At 36.3% G+C, this 19,029-nt stretch overlaps 1 pseudogene; it reads left to right on the top strand.

The window, feature by feature from the left end:
• LOC148593139 (uncharacterized) overlaps window positions 1–19,029 on the top strand; it is a 268,178-nt pseudogene that overhangs the window by 26,096 nt on the left and 223,053 nt on the right.

Genomic DNA, 19,029 nt, shown 5'->3' with positions numbered 1-19,029 from the left:
CAGAGGTGTGTTGAACCCTCCTGTTCAGCTCGTCAGTACCTTTCAAGTCTTTAAATATTACATGTTAACAGTTTAAACCTAAAAAATGCACTTGACTCATCGAAAAAAAAAAAAAAGAAAATAAGAGGCTACAGAAATTTAAATCACCAAAGATCAAAAGCTCAAAACACGCTCTAGTGAAAGGCCTCTCACTTCTCAGTACTAGGGAGACTATCTGGAGATCTAAGCACTTGGTTTCACCTCTTGCTAGCATCTTACCTAGAGTTCATCTACATGGGGGAATTGGTCACTTCTAACACTCCTATTCAAATCCTAAGTCCTCTGGAAAACATCTTGTGGTCCCCAACACACCAGGTAGAAGTTTTTGGCTATTCACATTTCTAGTGTCTGGTGTCTGGTTCCATCTCTGGTGGGACTGTTATCTCTTTAACAAACAGCATGTCAAAAGCCATGCAAAGGAACAGCATAAAATAAGCTGGATCCAAAAGAAAACCAAGTATTACATTCAGATCAAAATAAAGACATATAAGCACTATAACATCCACTATTTAAAATTACTTAGGTCTTGAAGCTATGCCTTCTGTAGTACAGCAGCATAACACCACTGGCAAGCTCTGGCTATTTTGACTGCTATGCCTGTAAGGAAAACTGGTGTAAATGTTCATCTAAAAATGAACCAAGTTATGATTTCTGCAGACTAGGAAGTCTGCAAAATTGTCACAAATTCTATTTTTACAGTGTGCAAGGAGAATTACCCATAGTGGTCTCTGGAGAGCAGAACTAATAAGCTCAGACCTCAGCTGATACTTTACTTGTCATCAGTCCCACAGCAGTTCATTGGAAGGAAGTTCTGCTCTAGTAAATACACTGACCCAAAACAACTCACAGCTGCTATCTGAAATATCTAAGTACATGTAGATAGCTAAGGCATTATGTAACATTACATGGCACTCAGGAATATACAGCACACCTCCTTGAATTTGTAAAACCTTTAATCCACACTGTGCACTGAAAATGGCTGTTTTTGTACAATTCCTGTTTTAGATCTTATGAGCAAGATCCTTTTCAACTTGAATCCTCTTTAGGGACAACCCGAACTACAACTCAAAGCATGCACACCTGCCTTTAAAGCAGTAGTGAGAGGTTCTGGGTGCAACTTCTGGAGTATTTTGGCAAAGCCTCCAACTCTGTCAGATAATCCTCTTCAGAAAGCTTAACAGCACAAAATGTTTCCAAGATGATCTAACATTCTCAAATAACAGCACCAATAAATGCTAGAAAGTAAAAAGCACCTTTGGAAAGAGGCAAATGAAGCCTGGGCTTGTGTACCTGTTTCTTGGAAGCATCTGTGGGTCCTGCAGACTTGTTCACTGACCTGCCAAGGAGCAGAAGGGCTTTTTCTGTTTTAAGGGGTGGTAAGCAGAGACGTGTGATCAATATTAGATGTGGTGGAAAAGCAGAGATATTGGTTCAGTAAACTGCAGGTAGCTTTTTCAGCTTTTAGCACAAAGGTCTTATGCTTGTATTCTGAGAAAAAAAAAAGGAATAAGGCTTGTACAATGATAGAATCCTTAAATCTCTCTGCTTTCAATCTTTTTCAGAAATTAACATCACCTATTTAAATGCACAATCAAATTCACTAAGAACAAGCATTCTCAAAGCTTGTAACTTCCGATTTTTTTGTTGCTTCTCTTCCTTTCATTTTAAGGGGATAATTTTGAACATTTCTGCAATATTTACAATATGAAAGTTGTAACGCAACAAATATAGAACAAGCTTCTCTGATCGTTATTGCTCAAGAAAGAAAAAAATGGTAGAGCAAAATTTTGTACATGAAAATGCCACAGTGTTAAAGATTCAAAATGTATTCAGTAACAGCAAAATAGCGCAAACAATTCTTAAAGTTCTCCTAAGCCGATCTTTTGTTTCTCTCATCTCTGCTACCCTTGCCTCCTACAAACATCTCCACGTGGCCAAGGAATTGCAGAAACAATTATCTTGCACAGGCAACACAGATATTTCACAGTTTCCAGGGGTTAATTAATGTCTCAGCAGCTTTCATCCCCCGCACCAAGCTGCAGAATTCTTTTCCTGTGATTCTAGAATGAGCTTACACAGGTGGCCACTGGGTTGATCTTCTTCTTCTCTCTCTCTCTTTTTTTTTTTTTGTCTTTTTTGACAGACCTCAGTTGTCCCTGTTCTCAATGGTACCACAGATTACACTGCATGCCTTCATCAGCGCAACATACAGTAATCACACATAGCTGATGTGCTGATGTTAACAATTTTCTTAAGTTTTCCTCTCTATTCCAGTTGAATAAGAGAAAAACACAGTGCCATATCAGCCAGGTTGCACTGCATTACGAAATGCAAATTTAAACATAGCAATGCCAGGACAGAGAGAATTATATAATATGATAAAGAAAAAAGTATCGAAGTTTGGTTTTTTATTTATTTGGAAATTTTTTTTGCAATAGAATTCTCCTTTATATTCTTTATTTGTATAAAAGGTTGAATCTTGAATAAGAATCAACAACTCAGAGTAAATCAGTCATTCCTAGATTTTCTCCTCCACCTAAAGCAAGTCCACAAGCAAGTCCACTTTTAACAAGCGACAAAGCGAGCTGATCTGAGCGATCTGCCCTAATTTGAAGGATAACAGTCTGTCCACATAACTAAACTAAAAATTACCATATAATTAAGCATCACCAGTAGTCTCTGCTCAAAACAGATTCATGTTCTGAATAACAACAGTGCTGCAGCACAAAACTGACACACACTGGCAGAGTTACAAGGATATTTTTACAGAATACATAATTCTAATATGCTTACATGAAGGTAACGTGGTTCTATTGAAAAAGGCAACTGTATCAAATACTTTAAAAACATAAATTATTTGCTCTATTATATTCATAATTACTTAAAGAACCCACTTAGTAAGAAGCAACTCATATACAAAAAAAAAGATCAATATCTGCAGTCAACTCCACTTCCTGTACTCCTGTACTCAAAATGATATGAATTTTTCTACTCTGCAGGGGTAGTTTAAAAAAAAAAAAAAAAAACTTTCACTTTAGGAGGACCTATAAAGATACTCCCATGGCACTTAATATCAGAATTACGTCTGCTTTGTAAAACCTTTTTAGGTCAACAAATTATTTAATCACAGGTTCAAAATCAGATGCAGCTGCAGCAGCAACAAAGTTCAATAAGCAATAGATGCTGCATGTTAGGTAATAACAGCACAAAAGAAACACCCTTCTTATCCAAAAGCTTTTCAGTATAGTATTGTTTTTCACTTAAACCTTAAACTTACAATACTTGTGTGTGTTTAAACCCTCTGAAAAGCAAATTTTTCACCTAGGGCAGGTGAAGAAAGACTTCTCTCACCTGTTTCAAAAACCCACATATTGGCATCCCTCGTGCTTCCCAGCACAAGCCAGCATTATAAGTAAGTCTTTGGTTGCAAAAATACAGGGGAACTTTGAGACAGCCTAGATCAAGTACTATCAACATTTTGGGAGAACAAGGTATAATTCAAGTACCTCACACAGGAATTGAGGGAGCAAACTAGCAAACGGCAAATCCAAAGATAAACCGAAACAAAATGGTTATGGCAAAACTTAAATCAACAGATTGTAAAAACAAAATCTTTTCTTAAAGACCTCAGTCTGTATGTCTAGTAACAATATATTGCAATTCTGGAGGTTAACTTAAAATTTCTGGTATCTTATAGTCAATGTTTCTTCTACCACTAAATGACTGAGGTCTCTTAAGCAATAAGTGGAAGAAAAAAACAAATCTTTACAGTTCAGTATCAGTTATCCAACCTCAAGAGTCCTAAAGCAGAGGCTATGCATGATAGCTAACAGCCCTCTGCTGATAACATGTTAGAAACACAAGGTTTGGTGGTTCCTCTTTGTTTTTCAATAATATCATAATCTACATCACTTTATTTTCTTCTACACAGCTGCTCTTCAGAGATGCACCTATCCCAATCAGGAACTTGAAAAGCCAGGAAATTATACTGCACATGTAACATGAAGCACAGACATGAGTTTTACCGGATTACAGTTAATATTTCTAGATGTGTACCATCTCTCTTAGTGGGTTAATGCATTCAGTTGGATAGAAAAAATCCTTGTGGGGAAAATAAATTGGATGTTATTCTCCACACACAGATGTGTTCTCCATAGTTTTAGAAAACAAGATCTAAAGGAAAATGAGATTACGCTAAAATAAGTATTTTGAAAGGCTATGTTTTTTAGAAAAAAAAAAAAAAAAGGGGGCTTTTCTTCATTAGAGCTCACCTGTCTGCCATGGGTTTTTTCCTGATACTTATAGCATTTTCCAAATTACACATTTGTCAGTTCTTTCTGTATTATATAAAGACCCACACTCAAACAGATAACACAAGGGGGATTAATCCTATCAAGTCCACTGTGAATATTTCTGGCCAGTATCACCTCCCCAGTACTTAGTTTAGGCAAACTCCAGCTGCAGCTGTATGAGCAATAGGAGCATTATCAGAATGATGCTCCAGAGAAAAATGCTGTAAAATTAGAAAATATTAGAGGACTTCAATCTCCATGAGTTCTCAGTTAAACACTTGTACATGTTACAACCTATATGATTCTATGATTTTAAAGGACCCACCCCCTACATTTCTAACCTTAAACAGCAAACAAGAGAAGGGTGAAAACATACAACCCAGGTAACAAAATGGATTCTTTTAGGCAATACATAAAAATTGCCTGTAGAAACGCTATCACAAATTTCCACTATTTTTCATGTACATTTTAAAGACTGTCTTTATCACAGACAGACTCAACTACAGCGTAAGGAGGGGTCTCATCATAGAAAGTAAATACATTAGAAGGAGAGAAGTTTCCTGCATCAATATCTGCATAAAAGCATTTTTCCCTTATATTTCCAGTTTCAAAGATTCAGAAGATTATGACCAGTCCATTTCACAAGGAGGTTGATTAATTTAGATTTACACTGCTTTAATAACTTCTACAATTTCTTTTCTACATATTGTGGAGAAAATACCAGTGTTCAGGTAAACAAACTGCCCAAACAAAGATGCTGTTCGATAAGAGACTGCTCAATCAGTCCCCCCGACCTGGTAAGAAGACTGGTAAGAATAAGTCTTACTCAAACTTGTGCAACAAAACTGCCCATTTTTATACTAATAAGAAACGTGAAAACCTAGTTGTAAAGCCATAGTCCACTGACTGCCATAATTTCTCTAGTTGGGAAAAATCCTTACACGTATTTTTTTTTAAAGCTTAATTTAAGGTCAGTTAGAAGTAGCAGTCTTGTTGATGGGAATCTGCACAACTGTGCGACTCCTGTCCTATGAACCTGACCAAAAAATGACTACACAGTAGGCAAGGTTGTGGATAAAGTGACAGGACCACTGGCAACTTAACACTCTCAATCTTGTCTTTGATAAATCCATATCTGAAACTGTGGGAATTTTTGTTTGCTAAAGGAATACCCCAAAAGAATCCACATTAGCACCAAGACAACTCCAAAGTCCTAGTTATCTCCTGAACTTTTTAGTACACCTGCCTACTGTGAAAAACTTCAGATAATTTCCAAGATCAAAGCTGTCTACGGCTCTCTTAAAGGAACCGTGATAGGATCTAGAATATAAAAAGAAAGCAAGAAACATATGCGGTGGCTCTCATAGCTACTATCTCATACACATAGAAAAGACAAAACACTTGACAGCTACAAGTTTAAGGATATTATTTAGATCACAATGTATAGTGTCCCGCAAAGAAAGGATGGGGAAGAGCTGCTGGGAAGGCCCAATTCTTTTGCCACTAAGCCCTACCAAAAAGGATTTATGCCAATAAATCCTCTCTCCAGATGCTTCCATTAAGGCAAATAAGAAATTTTTAATTGTAATTCTTCACTGAAAACTAACTTGTCAAAGCAGACATCACTTAAAAAATGTTTCCATTTAAACAGACTTCATTTTCAAATAATAAATTTTGGTTGCATCAGCTTTATATCACTAGAATATCTCTGAAACAAAACACTTTAGTTCTCTTTATAAACAACTTTTTAACCTAAGGTTTAGCCACTTTGATATGATTTTTTTCTATAAATATCACTGTGATATCAGACATCAGTCTAAGTATTTTGATTGACAGAATTTTTCCAGAAATATGATGAGAGATGGCGTACATTCTTTTCAATTTCAAATAGAGCATGTTTGAAAACTGGACAGCATATTATACAAACTGAAAGTTCACAAAGGTTTTATGAGTCAAACACACTATCCCTGCAACTAAATTCAGGTAACCAAACAAGCCAACAAATACATATATACTAAGCCGTATTTTCTCAAAAGTTCAAGAAATAATAGGCAAAATGAAACAAAAGTTACCTGTTCTGTTGTACTGAAAGGTATAAATCGTTCCAACCCTGTTAACATCCTCCAATCAGCCAAAATATTCCCCAAGACCTGTTTTAGTAAAACACTTTGAAGTTCAATGACAATATTATCTGCCTAAATCATTTATTAAAAAGAAAAACATTAATCCACAAGCACTGCATTACTGTAAAATAAAGCAGGAGATTTCATGTTTTGCAAGGTAAGAAAGGGGCAAGTAGGTCTTTCACCTTGTTTATTTCACATTGTTGCACAGCTACAGTTTACCAGTCTATTTTGACACACAAACCAGAGAAATACAGCTGCATTTTGAGCTCATCCACCTTCTCCGGCAACACTCCAAACCTAACCAGAACAAAAGCTAACAAGACCAAGATTTTCTCTTCACAGAGATGTCCTTCATGATGTGTTTTTCCAATGCCAATTATATGGCCAAGTTAAAAATCTGTTTAAGGATTAAGTTAAAAAAGGAAAGTTGTTAAAACTAACATCAGAGAAGTGCAGAAGTCTAAATTTCAGTGTAAGAGTAGCTTGTTTTGTTTTCGTTAAACCTGTTTGTAACTTCAGGCATTGAATTATTCACGTGGCCTTTCCAGAAAGCATATTCAAATTTTTAAATTACACCACATATACAAGCTAGCTCTTATAAAGGCAAGAAGATAAGAAGTAGAAAAAAAAAAAAAAAAAAAAAGGAAAGGCACTTAAAAAAAACATTTTTCAAAAAATAGTAAACTAGTAGACTAGTAAAAATTCAGGATGAATGCTAAACTTAGATACTCATTAATGAGAACTATTACTTCATGCTTTGTTTCAGTAAGTCTCACTTTCGAATACTAAAACGTTGGTCATCAGTTAATTACTGAAATATCAAAAACTAACTGCACTATAATCACAAAACGAGTCAATTCATGAAATTCTAAATTTCTGTGGGTTGTAAATGTCATTTTATAAAAATTGAAGTGTATTGTTTAACCATATCTATAAATTATAAGCTGACATGCCAAAATAAAATAAAGTCTTAGGCCAAGGATGCAGTTCCAAGACACAGCCTGACCTGCCAAGCTGACCAAGGCACAGGCAGATGGAGAAGGCCAAAGAACTGCTTTGAAGGTTATTTCAGTTCTCACTGGATCAGGCCAACACAACCCATACCAAATCCTTCCAGCTTGCCTTTATTCAGCCCACAGATGCTCTGTTCATTTTCTGTGGATTTCATCCTTCAAAAGCCTTCCACCCTGAATGATAACCATCTTCTACATGTTCCATTTCTCAACAAGCTAAAATTCACAGATATGGAAGAGAACACTCACTATCACCCTTAATTCCTTCATGGATTTAATAGAAAGATTTTTACTACAAAATTCAGAAAGGACCATTGTCCCGGCTATGACTCAGGTCAAGGTGAAACATGGGCCATATGCCACAGATGCATGAAGAGCATTCACTAGTGATCATGCAAAAACAGTGAATAAACTTACAACTAGATTATTCAAACCTTTTTTTTTTTTCTTTTTTTCTTTTTTTTTAAGTAGTAGAATGTACACAATTCTGTGTCAAGTACTTTAATTTTGGAACTTGTATTTGCAAAAAAGTGCCTCTTTTTTCTATGAAAGAGAGAGACTCTACTTTAAAAGTTGTATTTCTAGCTTTCAATAGATTTTTTTATCTTGTAATTTTAAGAAGTATTTCAGAAATAAATGAAATTAAATTAACATCACTACATCTTTCAATTTTTCAAGGGTTAGATACCCTTAAACAATAAGTGTTATGTGTTTCAGATGAAGCAGTTATGAGAACAAAACAATCACAGCCACGTGACTACCATAATTCACTGAAGAATGAAAATGTGAACATGTGCAGGGAAGGATGTAAAGCAGAGTACTACTCTCTATATGGCAGTTATTTGTAAGAGAAAACTAAAGACCTCTGCAATCTTCCCCAAGATGCAGGTGATACACACGCAACTTTTAGAGAGGTGGTTCAATTTTTCTAGTGCGAGACATTAACATTACTTCACAAGAGTCAGAGGCTCATTTTGGAGAAGATTCTCAGTTTTGCACAGCTTTGTTATTGTAGAAAGCATAGAATCAATTTGCTTTTCTTCCAAACTGGAAATTACTTTAGCACGAAAGAGACCCAGAGGCTACACATGTTTATGTATTTTTACCCTGGCAGTGCAGAAGTACTAACAATGAAGCATGATACCCTTCCAATTCTAGTCACATGTCATTCAAACTGAGACCAGAAGCAGCCAAAATGCATCAGGCTACAACTGCTTTAAACTTGCATCAAGTCTGACATACATGCTCAAGCAGCAAACAGGAGCGGCTGCTGCTTAGTTTCTGGTCTTCCCTTCTTACATCAGATGCCTAGGTACCCATCTCACATCAGATGCAATATTCTTTGCCAGCCATTACTCAGGCTAACAGACCACTGAGCTCCTCTCCTATTTTCTAGCAGTTAAATATCCAGCCTACTGTGGTAAAACCTATGACTGCGAGGAGAGCCACTGAGTAGCAGCAACTAGGCGCGCCCTGTTCCTGTGGCAGCCCGGGGAGAGGAGTCTGCTTGCCTTCCCGGCAAAGAAATGCACACTCTTCATGTTGGACTCAAAAGACACGATGCAGGAACACATCTCGATTCCTGGTCCTTTTTGCTCTTCAACAGTTGCCATGGGAGTCCATAAATTAGAGCGTGCAGAACCACAACTGGCCTTTCCAAGACACATTCCTCACGTCAGTGTGCTCGTGCTTTAGCACTCCTGACAATCTAGAGACGCAAAATTATAATAATAGCACTAGCTTGCTATCTCACCTTGACCAATACTAATCAACATGTGTGCTTTCCAGGTTCACATTACAAAGGACTTGAACTTCATGCACCGCTAGTTGTTTCTGATCTTTACTCACCAAAAACACAACTTATTTTAAATCTTAAAGGACACTGGCTGTCTTTTAGGGATTCGTAATCCTGAAAGGTTTTGAAACATGATGCTGTCCTTTGTAGTAAAGAAAGTAACTGTGGTATAACCCAATCATATATGGACCTTTTTCAGAAGTGATCAGAAAAAATATTTCAAGCTGTCTGAAACTAATTATTTGGAACCTAAATTAACACAGCACTGTTATGCAAACTACATTAGTGTTAAATTCATTCAACTATGCTCAGAATTCAGAAAATTATTCCAAAGAAATCCCAGTGAGTTTTCTCTCCTACCGCTACATCTTGCCCATTAACACTGCAAGCCACAATACAATACAAATGAAAAAAAAAAGTATCAAACATCTCAACTTACGAAAATCATAAAATACTTAACAATGATTATGACAAATTTCAAATTAACCACTTCTTAAATAATCTTGTGTGCGCCAGTTTATAATCTCTGAGGCCATGATTATATATTTTACAGTATTTGAAAAGCCTAACACTTAGGGACTGATCTATTTAATTTCAAACTGTGAATTCTAACTCACTTAGCTAAGTATGTTCATGTACCCATCATACTTGTGTAAACCCGCTGAAGGCAAAGCATGTGCACAGCTATCATTTTAAAATGTTACCTGACACACAACTCTACCAACAAACCTGTATCCAACTTGATTTACAGACTCCGTTAGTTGTATTAATGCACAGGATAACAGAATTGGTTCTATGAAAGTCAATGCCATTTTACTAATAAAAGCTCTAATTTCTGTACAGCAATTTCTGAACACATTTGATGACAGACACTATTACTCTAAGGTCACTTTTGAAACTAACGTACATCTATTTTCTAATTTCTTTGGTTTTCGTTAGTAAAAAAATAAAATAGTAAAGAAAGCATTCCACTTGTTAAGGTTCATGATCAAAAAAAAAAAAAAAAGATGAGAATTTGTATTTGTATTTCCTTAAAAGTTATCTGCAGATATCTGTAACAAGCTCTTGAAAGCCAGTTAGAAAACATCAAAAAATGGCAGATTTTATAATGAAATATTTCATCCATTTACTATCCTTCCCAAAATATTTGTTCAATTTTATACCCATATCAGTGAGTGAACACAGGCAGGAAACTTCCACCGATTCTCAGCCTCACTTGGGCAAGTGCTTAGCCCAAGCTGTGAGTTCCCATGCACCAGCTGACTTGCAGTAATTGTGCATCTGCACTTAGCCCAGGAAAAATGCAAACTAATTCAACCTTCCTTAGCCAGCAATGAAACAGGGTTAAATTAAATCGAGTTATGTGCAATTGCCACAGGCTACATATACACAATTGAACATTCACTGTAGCTGAGCATGCAATAACTTCAAATTACCAGGACATAACAAGTTATGTGGAATCCTCAGAAGTCCATCTACAGAACTTTTTATAGGACTTCACTGGCTAATTATTTCTCAAAATGTGGTTAACAATTTGCTTAATCCCATGACATCATGTGTCTAGTTTGAACCTAGAAAAAATATTTATGTCAGGAACAAACACAAATATTTATAGAGAAAAAAAAAGAGCACTCCTATTTTGAAGTACACTAATTCAATACAATTATTTAAGATGACACTAGATTAAATAAGTTGCTTTCATTATTCTTCCTCGAAGGTGCAGGCTAAGATGACAGCATGATAGCAAAACTGAGAATGTTTACCTTGCACTGGTACATGCTTCTTCATGTAATGATATTTAGAGAATTACAGACAAAACAATTTTTAAACCATACTGATTTTTATTGTAATTCTTCAAATATTTTAATGATATTTTCCATGTTAAAAATAAGTGATCTATTTCTGTAAATAACATGACCAAACTTTAGATCATCCCAGAACCAGAGGAAATTACTCCAGTGAGTAAATAGTCAGGATCATAACTCTAAGCGATCCTATTCACTATTACAGAGTGTTCCTACAATTCTCCTTCTAAGCCACTAGACACCTAAATTTTCAGCAGCACAGCTCACCTACAGCTTTGCCTCACTGCATGCCAGAACTGCCACTACTTGAGCAGAATTAAGCAGTCCAACATCCGTTTTACAATTATGCCTGAGCAATATCCTCAAAGCAGGAAAGTCCAGCCACATGCTCCAGCCTGGCTATGAACAAGTTGAATGCATCAAGGTGAATACTTAGCTCTGCGTACGAGCCATAGCCTCTCAGCAGAAGAAGAGAGGAAGATTTGCTCAGAATACCAGAAACCCAGAATCTATATCATCCTCAGCAGCAAGAGGTTCAGAGAGGCAATTTTCACTACCCATTAGCATGGAGCCTTCAACCAGCTCTAAGATTTTATGGGGTAGGAGCATTCCCTTCCCCTCTTATTGGAAGAATACTGCATCTGAGTGCAAAGAAAATTAATCACAACATGAGAGGGGGAACATGATTATCAAATAAATTTGATAAATTTAATTTAAGCTCTGTTTTAGGAGGTAAAAAATCTCTTCCATGTTTCCTGCTAACTTACATAGACCCGCAGCTCACTCAGCACCATGGGACTTCGGAATTCCACTCTTTAGGCTCATGGACTGAACACTCAGGGCCTGAACCTGGGCTGAACACTCAGGACCTAGGCTGTTCAACAGTAATAGCACAGCAGTGAAGGCCCCTTTTTATCTGTCTCCAGTTCTTTTTTATAACGCAGAAACCAAGATTACAATTTTACCTACTACTTTATGGCAGTTGACTTACTAAGGTAATATTTAAAAAGGTATTATATAAAATGCATTTCTATATGTTAAAACTCACATTATTAAAAATGATGTTAAAAAAAAAACCCCACAAATGAACAGTCACCACAAAAAGTCAACAACTTCCAAAAACTCAAACATGATTTTTTCTGTGTATGAACTCAAAAGCTTTCTAAATTTTTACCATGAAAGCTTACAACCTCAATTGAACGAAGGTATTTATTAAGCCAACCACAAGATAATAAATGCCCCTTATGTTCAAGTATTCTAACACACTCTTTGATGACATAGTCATGAACAGTCCCCTCCCACTCCCAGGCCCAATCTTCCAGGATGGATCTGTTCTGGAAATGAATCAGAGGCTATTCATAAGACTGCAAGTTCTGCTATGTGCATGACTCTCCAAGCAGAAATGAAAAAGAAGCATGAAGTGAAAGAGCCTGAACTCTGAATAGCATGAAACAAAAGTGTCACTCTCAGGAATCTGATATTCCTATTACAAATGGTAAGTATTTCTGTGTTCATTGCTTCTTACATGTTCCCAAGTCAAATGAACTGATTAGTCATGTTTTTAACCTAAATTAATAAAACATTTTTTGATATTATCACATGTTACGATATCAAAAAATAAACATATCAAAAAGAATTATTTTAAAAGTCAGATCCCACAGTTGCTCAGGTCGGATTTCCAAGGTTACAAAGAAAATAACTAACTTTTCGTGTCTCAGTTCCCAACCAGCATAATTACAAATTCTTCTTAAAAAAATGTAGTGAAAAATTATTAATACTTGTACTTCTGAAGCACTCCAGTGTTACAATGCATGCCACAAAAAACAAAACCAAAACAAACAGGAACATTGATGGTTTAAAAATAAATAAATAAAAAAAAATAAAAGTGATGACAGACTTAAAGACTACCACTACACCAGAGATGCCAAATACAGTCTACACAGATAATGTGAATTACGGAATTCCCTACTGTTTGCTCTTACTAGAATTACTCCATGGTTTTGAGCTTTTTTAAGTATATAATTGCCTCGCCTTAAAAAAAAAAAAAAGTCAAAAAAATCAGCAAATAAATAAATAAAAATCTGCATGTGAAATGATGCTTCTTTTGCCCAGCCTATCCCTGCTTTGTCCTCTTAGCTTCTCAGGCAATTTATTTCTCTTCCCCACTCTGTCCTCGGCACATTCATTCCCACTCCTAAACCACCTCCCTTGACCAAGCATCTCAGTCTCACTATTCTACAACTTTTCCTACCTCTTCTCTTGTTCCCCCCAAACCAGCTCCTTTATCCAGTCTTGCCAGTTTAGCAGTGATTTCCTTAGAAGGTCCCAAGTTCCTACTCCAGATCCAGCCCTTCAAGCTCCCACTCCCTCAACACCTATATAAATCTGGTCCCAATCCACTGCTCCTCTTCTCCATGCGTTCCCACTTCCAAGCACACCTGCAAACTCTACACATGCTTTCTCCAGTCAGATGAATCAGCGAAGCAACATGGACTAGAGACCAGAAAACCAAGAATCTGAGCTACATCTTACTCCTTACCATTGCGATGCAACAGAAGTCATGTTGAGCATTCAAAAAGTTCTAAACGTACTTTAAAGCCTAAAGTATGAGAAGTCAGCTAATTTCACAAGCACTAATAACCTGCACAATTTTTGGACAGACTTTCAAAGAGCAACAAAATGCACATCCCTGACACAAAAAGTACCTCACCATCCAGTTTCATGTTCCTGGCCCAACGAATATGGAGGTTAGAATTACTTGAAGAAAAGACCAAAAAAATATTTCTAAACATTTTTCTCCAGCCTGACCCTTGGGAGCCAGTGAACAATTCTGGCTTTAAGGTTTATTAAAAGAGACAGTCAGCAAAGGGCAGTCACCCAGTATGGAAAACTTCTGACCAAATGACTGAAGTTTAACAAGTCACAGACATGTAAAAGCAGTGACTTTGAACAGGAAATGCAAGGAAACAGGGAAGTCACTAACAGTCCCACCTATACAAAGTAATCAGAGAGCAAGGTAAGTTCTTGAAGTCGACTAGCAACTGTGTTAAGCAATGTTTCAATTATAATTACTCCTAGCTAGAAAATTGTAATAGTAGACTTTTCTATGTTACAGGTTCCCCCTCAACGTGAGTTTAAAAAAAAAAAAAAAACCTGCCAGGAATAACCAGTCATTACTGAGCATGGTCTTTGCTCAGTAGACAATATTACATAATTATTTGATCAAAATATGTTCACTAGTATTAACAAAACAACAACAATAAAATGCAAACCTGCCAGCCTGTAGTGAAAAGCAATCATATCTACCTACTTTGAGCCAGGAGTTTAAGCATTTTTAAAAAAAAAATGTTTGTAAAACTACATGTATCATTCTTTGTAAGTTTTCACCACAGTTCTGCTAGTCTTATCAAAATTTTTCCAACTTTCTGCAAAAAAATATGTTCCATCTTATTTTTCCACAGCTGCTAAGGAAGTTGCAATACACAGCACCAGGGATAATAGCTCCTGTTGGACACTAGTAAGCGTAGCATTTTAAACCCAAGTCTCCAATATTGCAGGCAAGTCATTTAATTACCTGCTGGCTTGGGGTTAATATCTAATTGCTGTCTCTTCTTCACAATCTTTTTGATAAACTTCTAAAAGATTTTGAGTTCTTCACCGTATGGACAGAATTCTTTTTAGTTTTTCAGGACAGGATATCTATTTTTGGCCAGCTTTTGGCATGCTGAGGATAGCAGAAAATGAAAAGATACTCAATGCCATCAATGAAATCTCTATATTTCCTAGGCACTCAGCAAGAGGGAAAAAAAAAAAGAGCCTAGTTCACAAATAAAATAAAATAATGTTATGAACTTAGTATATGCTCTAAAATATCCATTAAAAAATCTCAAGAATAAAGAAAGTTAGTATTTTGACTCAGTTTCAGCTCTCCATCTGTAAAATGGAATTAATATTTCACAGATGTGCTAGAAAAAAACAATGTTCTCCAATGCTTGCAAAGCACTTGATCATAATTCTTATAAATTAACAGGCAAAAGAAATTTCAGTATTCATTCAAAATACTGGATGGTTTACAGCAGGTAGTAAGACAGTAGCCTGCAACACTAAGTGACAAAGAAAAACAAATATATAAATGAGGTTATAACAGTATTACTAGTCAGCTGGCATTTCCCATGCACTGCATGAAGCATTGAATTGGGGCCACAAGGATAAAGGGGACTATAATAATAATGCCTAGCGAATACAGAAGGGGGCTGGATTATGTTCGTTTCTGCAATCTTGGGCTGCTCTTTCCTTATGTGAGTCCCTGACTTTGCAAGCTGCTGCTTTTTAACACTGTTCCACTGAAATGAATTACATGTCTACACATACACACTGCTTCAAAAACTCGAAGTGCTTAATAGCAAACCTTAGCAAGGCTTTGGGGAGGGAAACAAGCAAGCAAGCAAGCAAACAAAAAACTTGGAACTGTTGGAACTGCCACAAATAGTAACAGCACTGAAAATAAGTTCTTCTCTTTCCTAAGACTAAGAGACTTTAACAGGAAAAATACCCTCCAATATTTACGTTTATCTTTCTTCAAGTTATTTGTGTAAACTAAGTATTCACCTACAAGTAGAGGATCAAAAACTACATCTTATTTGCTTGCAACACCTTTTACTTTCCACATAGAGCTGGGCCAAGATCGTGTCCTCCCCGCCCTTTTGCTAGAGGGATTTTCCACAGTGAGCAGTGGGGACAGGAAGTGCGACACAAACCACAGGTCCTGCACAATCTCCTCCAACACAATTTCCTCACTCCTGGTGCAGCAGATTTCAATATAAAGTTCATTTCCACCACATATACTGCTGGCCAGGATCATCTGCTAAGAAGCAGATGCCTGTAACACTAAATCGAATAATGACACAGAAGTATTAATATTGTTTTTAGAATGCAAGCCCTTTATAAATGTAATTTCAAGAGGATTTCCTTCTTTGGATTATTAAAAAGCATCATTACCACACAGGATTATTACCAATAATATGCAGGTATCACCAGTTTCAAGTCCTCCCCTGCAGGTAGCTCTGTGCACACAAGCGCTAATCACTAATAATCATTCAAAATCAGACACAGGCACAGGAACAAGCAAGAGTGAAAATAAGCAGCATAATATTAAAATAGTCAATTCTTTCAGATGTTAAGTATTTCTAATAACATGTTCTGTGAACAAAAACAGCTATTCTAACACTAGATGATCTATCTCACACCACCTGGACACCAAACTGAAGTTATCACTCATATTTTTCTAATTAAGTATGCCCATAATTGCTCTCAAAATGTCTGCACATTGATACATACTAAATACCCCTCCAAGATAATTTCTAGAAAGCAAATTTAGCTATACTGCTGAATTGGAAGACTTATTTTTTTTCCTAGTACCAGATACTCAGACTCTGAAGTAAAATTTCTCCTTCTAGCTACTAACAATTGTGCACTAACTATACTTTTCTTGGGTACTATTTACAAAGAAAACGCTAATATAAATTTAATATCATAACCTAGTAACATTGTAACATAATAGGCACAAAAAGGTACCACATTGTGGGCTGAACTCACAGAAAAAGTGCAATAGGAAATTGTTCTATCAGGCCCTGGCTCACATCAATTCACATTTTCAGTATTTTTCACCTAGCATATTTCAAAATATGCCTTATTTATATTATAGTGGAATACTTACATGATCCATTTAGGATCAAAACTGCATTGCTTTAACTGCCATACAGCCCCCCCCCCCCCCAAAAAAAAAGTGTATTTATATATATGTATAGTTCTGGCCCAAAGAAATTATATCTAGTGTTTTGATTCTGCAGCAAGAATCATATGAACATTGTGTCCAGAGTCCCAAACACATAACTAGGTTGCACAGGGAGGGGTACATGTGCCCTTATGTAGAAGAGGGATCTGCAAATGTTGTTAATGAAGGCATGTTGCTTCTCTGATCCTGTGTTTCCCATGCCTGTAAATGTATTAAAAATTCAACATTTTAAATGTAACAAAATGTTTTATTTCAGTGGTATGTTTATATCTATTCTTATTAAAACAAACAAATGAAAGTATTAAATCAGCTTTAAAAGACAGGAAAAGGTTTCACAGAAAGAGTTTTTGCAGGAATAACTTCAGGCAAAACATGTTAACAATTGAGAGAAGAAAAAGGAAAAGGGAGGGAAAATACTGTACGCAGGAAACAAATGGCAAAGTATACAAGATAGCCAAAAGTACAAAATAAAAGATAAAAAAAAAAATATTTTCCTTTTATCTTCCGTTTAAATAACAGCTACAAACAACGCCTCAAATGTAACTAATTTCAAATGTCTGCAGCCTGACTAAAACAACTACATCCTTCTGAGTAGCTTTGTTGCTGGAACAAATAGAATATCAGCATAAACATTTACAGTGGGGAAAAAAAAAACATGAAAAGTAAGATAGCCCTGCTTCCCCCCCCACACACACATCCCTAAAAGTGCTAAAAATGCAATCTGAAACAAAAATAATCTTACAAACACTTCTTTATTAAATATTTCTATATGATAAATATATTCTTTTCTGAGATAAACAAATTTACAACTACAGAAACTGTGTCAGTCTAGATAATTTAGGATTAACAACATATAGCTCACAAAAACAAAAACAAAGACATATTAAAAATAGCTAGTATCTTAAAATTCCTTCTATATGTTTTTTTCCGTACCAGAAAAGTAAATATTTTCTGATAAAGACAAAAAAAAAAAAAAAAAAAAAAAGCTGTAAACACAACCCGGGAGAGATAAACTTGACAGGAACTACATAACTACAGTAGCTCATTTCCTGCTCATATCTAGCATATTTAAAGCAAACCACCTTTAAATGAAACGAAATAAAGTCAGAGAAGTTCACTGCTGTTAGCTCAACAAGCCCGTTTCTGCTGAAACAAGAGTTGTTTTAAACAAACGACGAAAGCAGCGCTGAGCTAACGTCGCTTCTTGATGATGAAAACTACCCCAGTGCTACAAGTACTTCTGCACAGCCCTTTCTTTCCTGTAAACTAGAGCTGCGCTGGGCCCCCGTGCGTGCGACAGACCACAAGAAAACAGCAATTCAGCTCCGAGGAGAGATAGCGACAACTCAAGACGAGTGGCTCCGACTGCGATTCATAAAGTTTAAAAATAAAAAGCTGCGTTTTCCGAGCTTAAATGGTTCCTCTCCACGCACGTAGGCCTGAGGCCCTGTTGCAAACAGTGTCTAACAGGACCAGGCAGCACAAAGACAGGAATGGGAGATTAGTGGGAGGGAGGGAGGCCGGGATTGGGGCTCAGCAGGATCTTCAGGCTTTTTAAAATTCAAACTGCTCCCTGACCAATACAAATCACGGACACGCTACTGACTACTACATGGATTTACAGCATTAAAAACACGCCTTCTACGTGACAGCTATATTAACTTCACCCCTTTAAACGGGTATCAGGGCACTCAGAGGCAAAATAGCCCAGTTTGTAAGACTCGAAACATAATACACCAGAAAGTTACTTTATTGGACACACTAATCACTTAATACTACAACAGATCTGCCTGAACAACTAAAAAAACTACTTAAAAATAGATAAATTATGCAACAGTAATACTTGTTTACCATTTTCAAATTCCCTTTCTGGAAGAAAGGTGAAACTTCATCTCACAAAAAATCCCTCATAATGTAATTTTAGTGGGAATATTTTTATCATCTCACAGCATGCTTGTTTCAAATCTACCTCATTTTTTCACAGCAATCTCAACTCTACCACTCTGTAAACCAGAGATTTGCTTTACTGAAAATTAGCTACCATTTACTTATAAAGACCTGACACCCAAACAACAGCCGTTTACAAAACACATTCGACCTGCTAAAATGACACCTAATTACATATTCAAACACCACGGTGCACAAACAGCCAATAACCAGCGCGG

Source organism: Tinamus guttatus, unplaced genomic scaffold (assembly GCF_059628265.1).
Source record: "Tinamus guttatus ecotype Peru unplaced genomic scaffold, ASM5962826v1 Tinamus_guttatus_pri_ptg000455l, whole genome shotgun sequence".
In the NCBI taxonomy this organism is placed as follows: domain Eukaryota; kingdom Metazoa; phylum Chordata; class Aves; order Tinamiformes; family Tinamidae; genus Tinamus; species Tinamus guttatus.
Note: the sequence above shows the minus strand (reverse complement) of the source record. Positions and strands in the feature narration are given on the sequence as shown.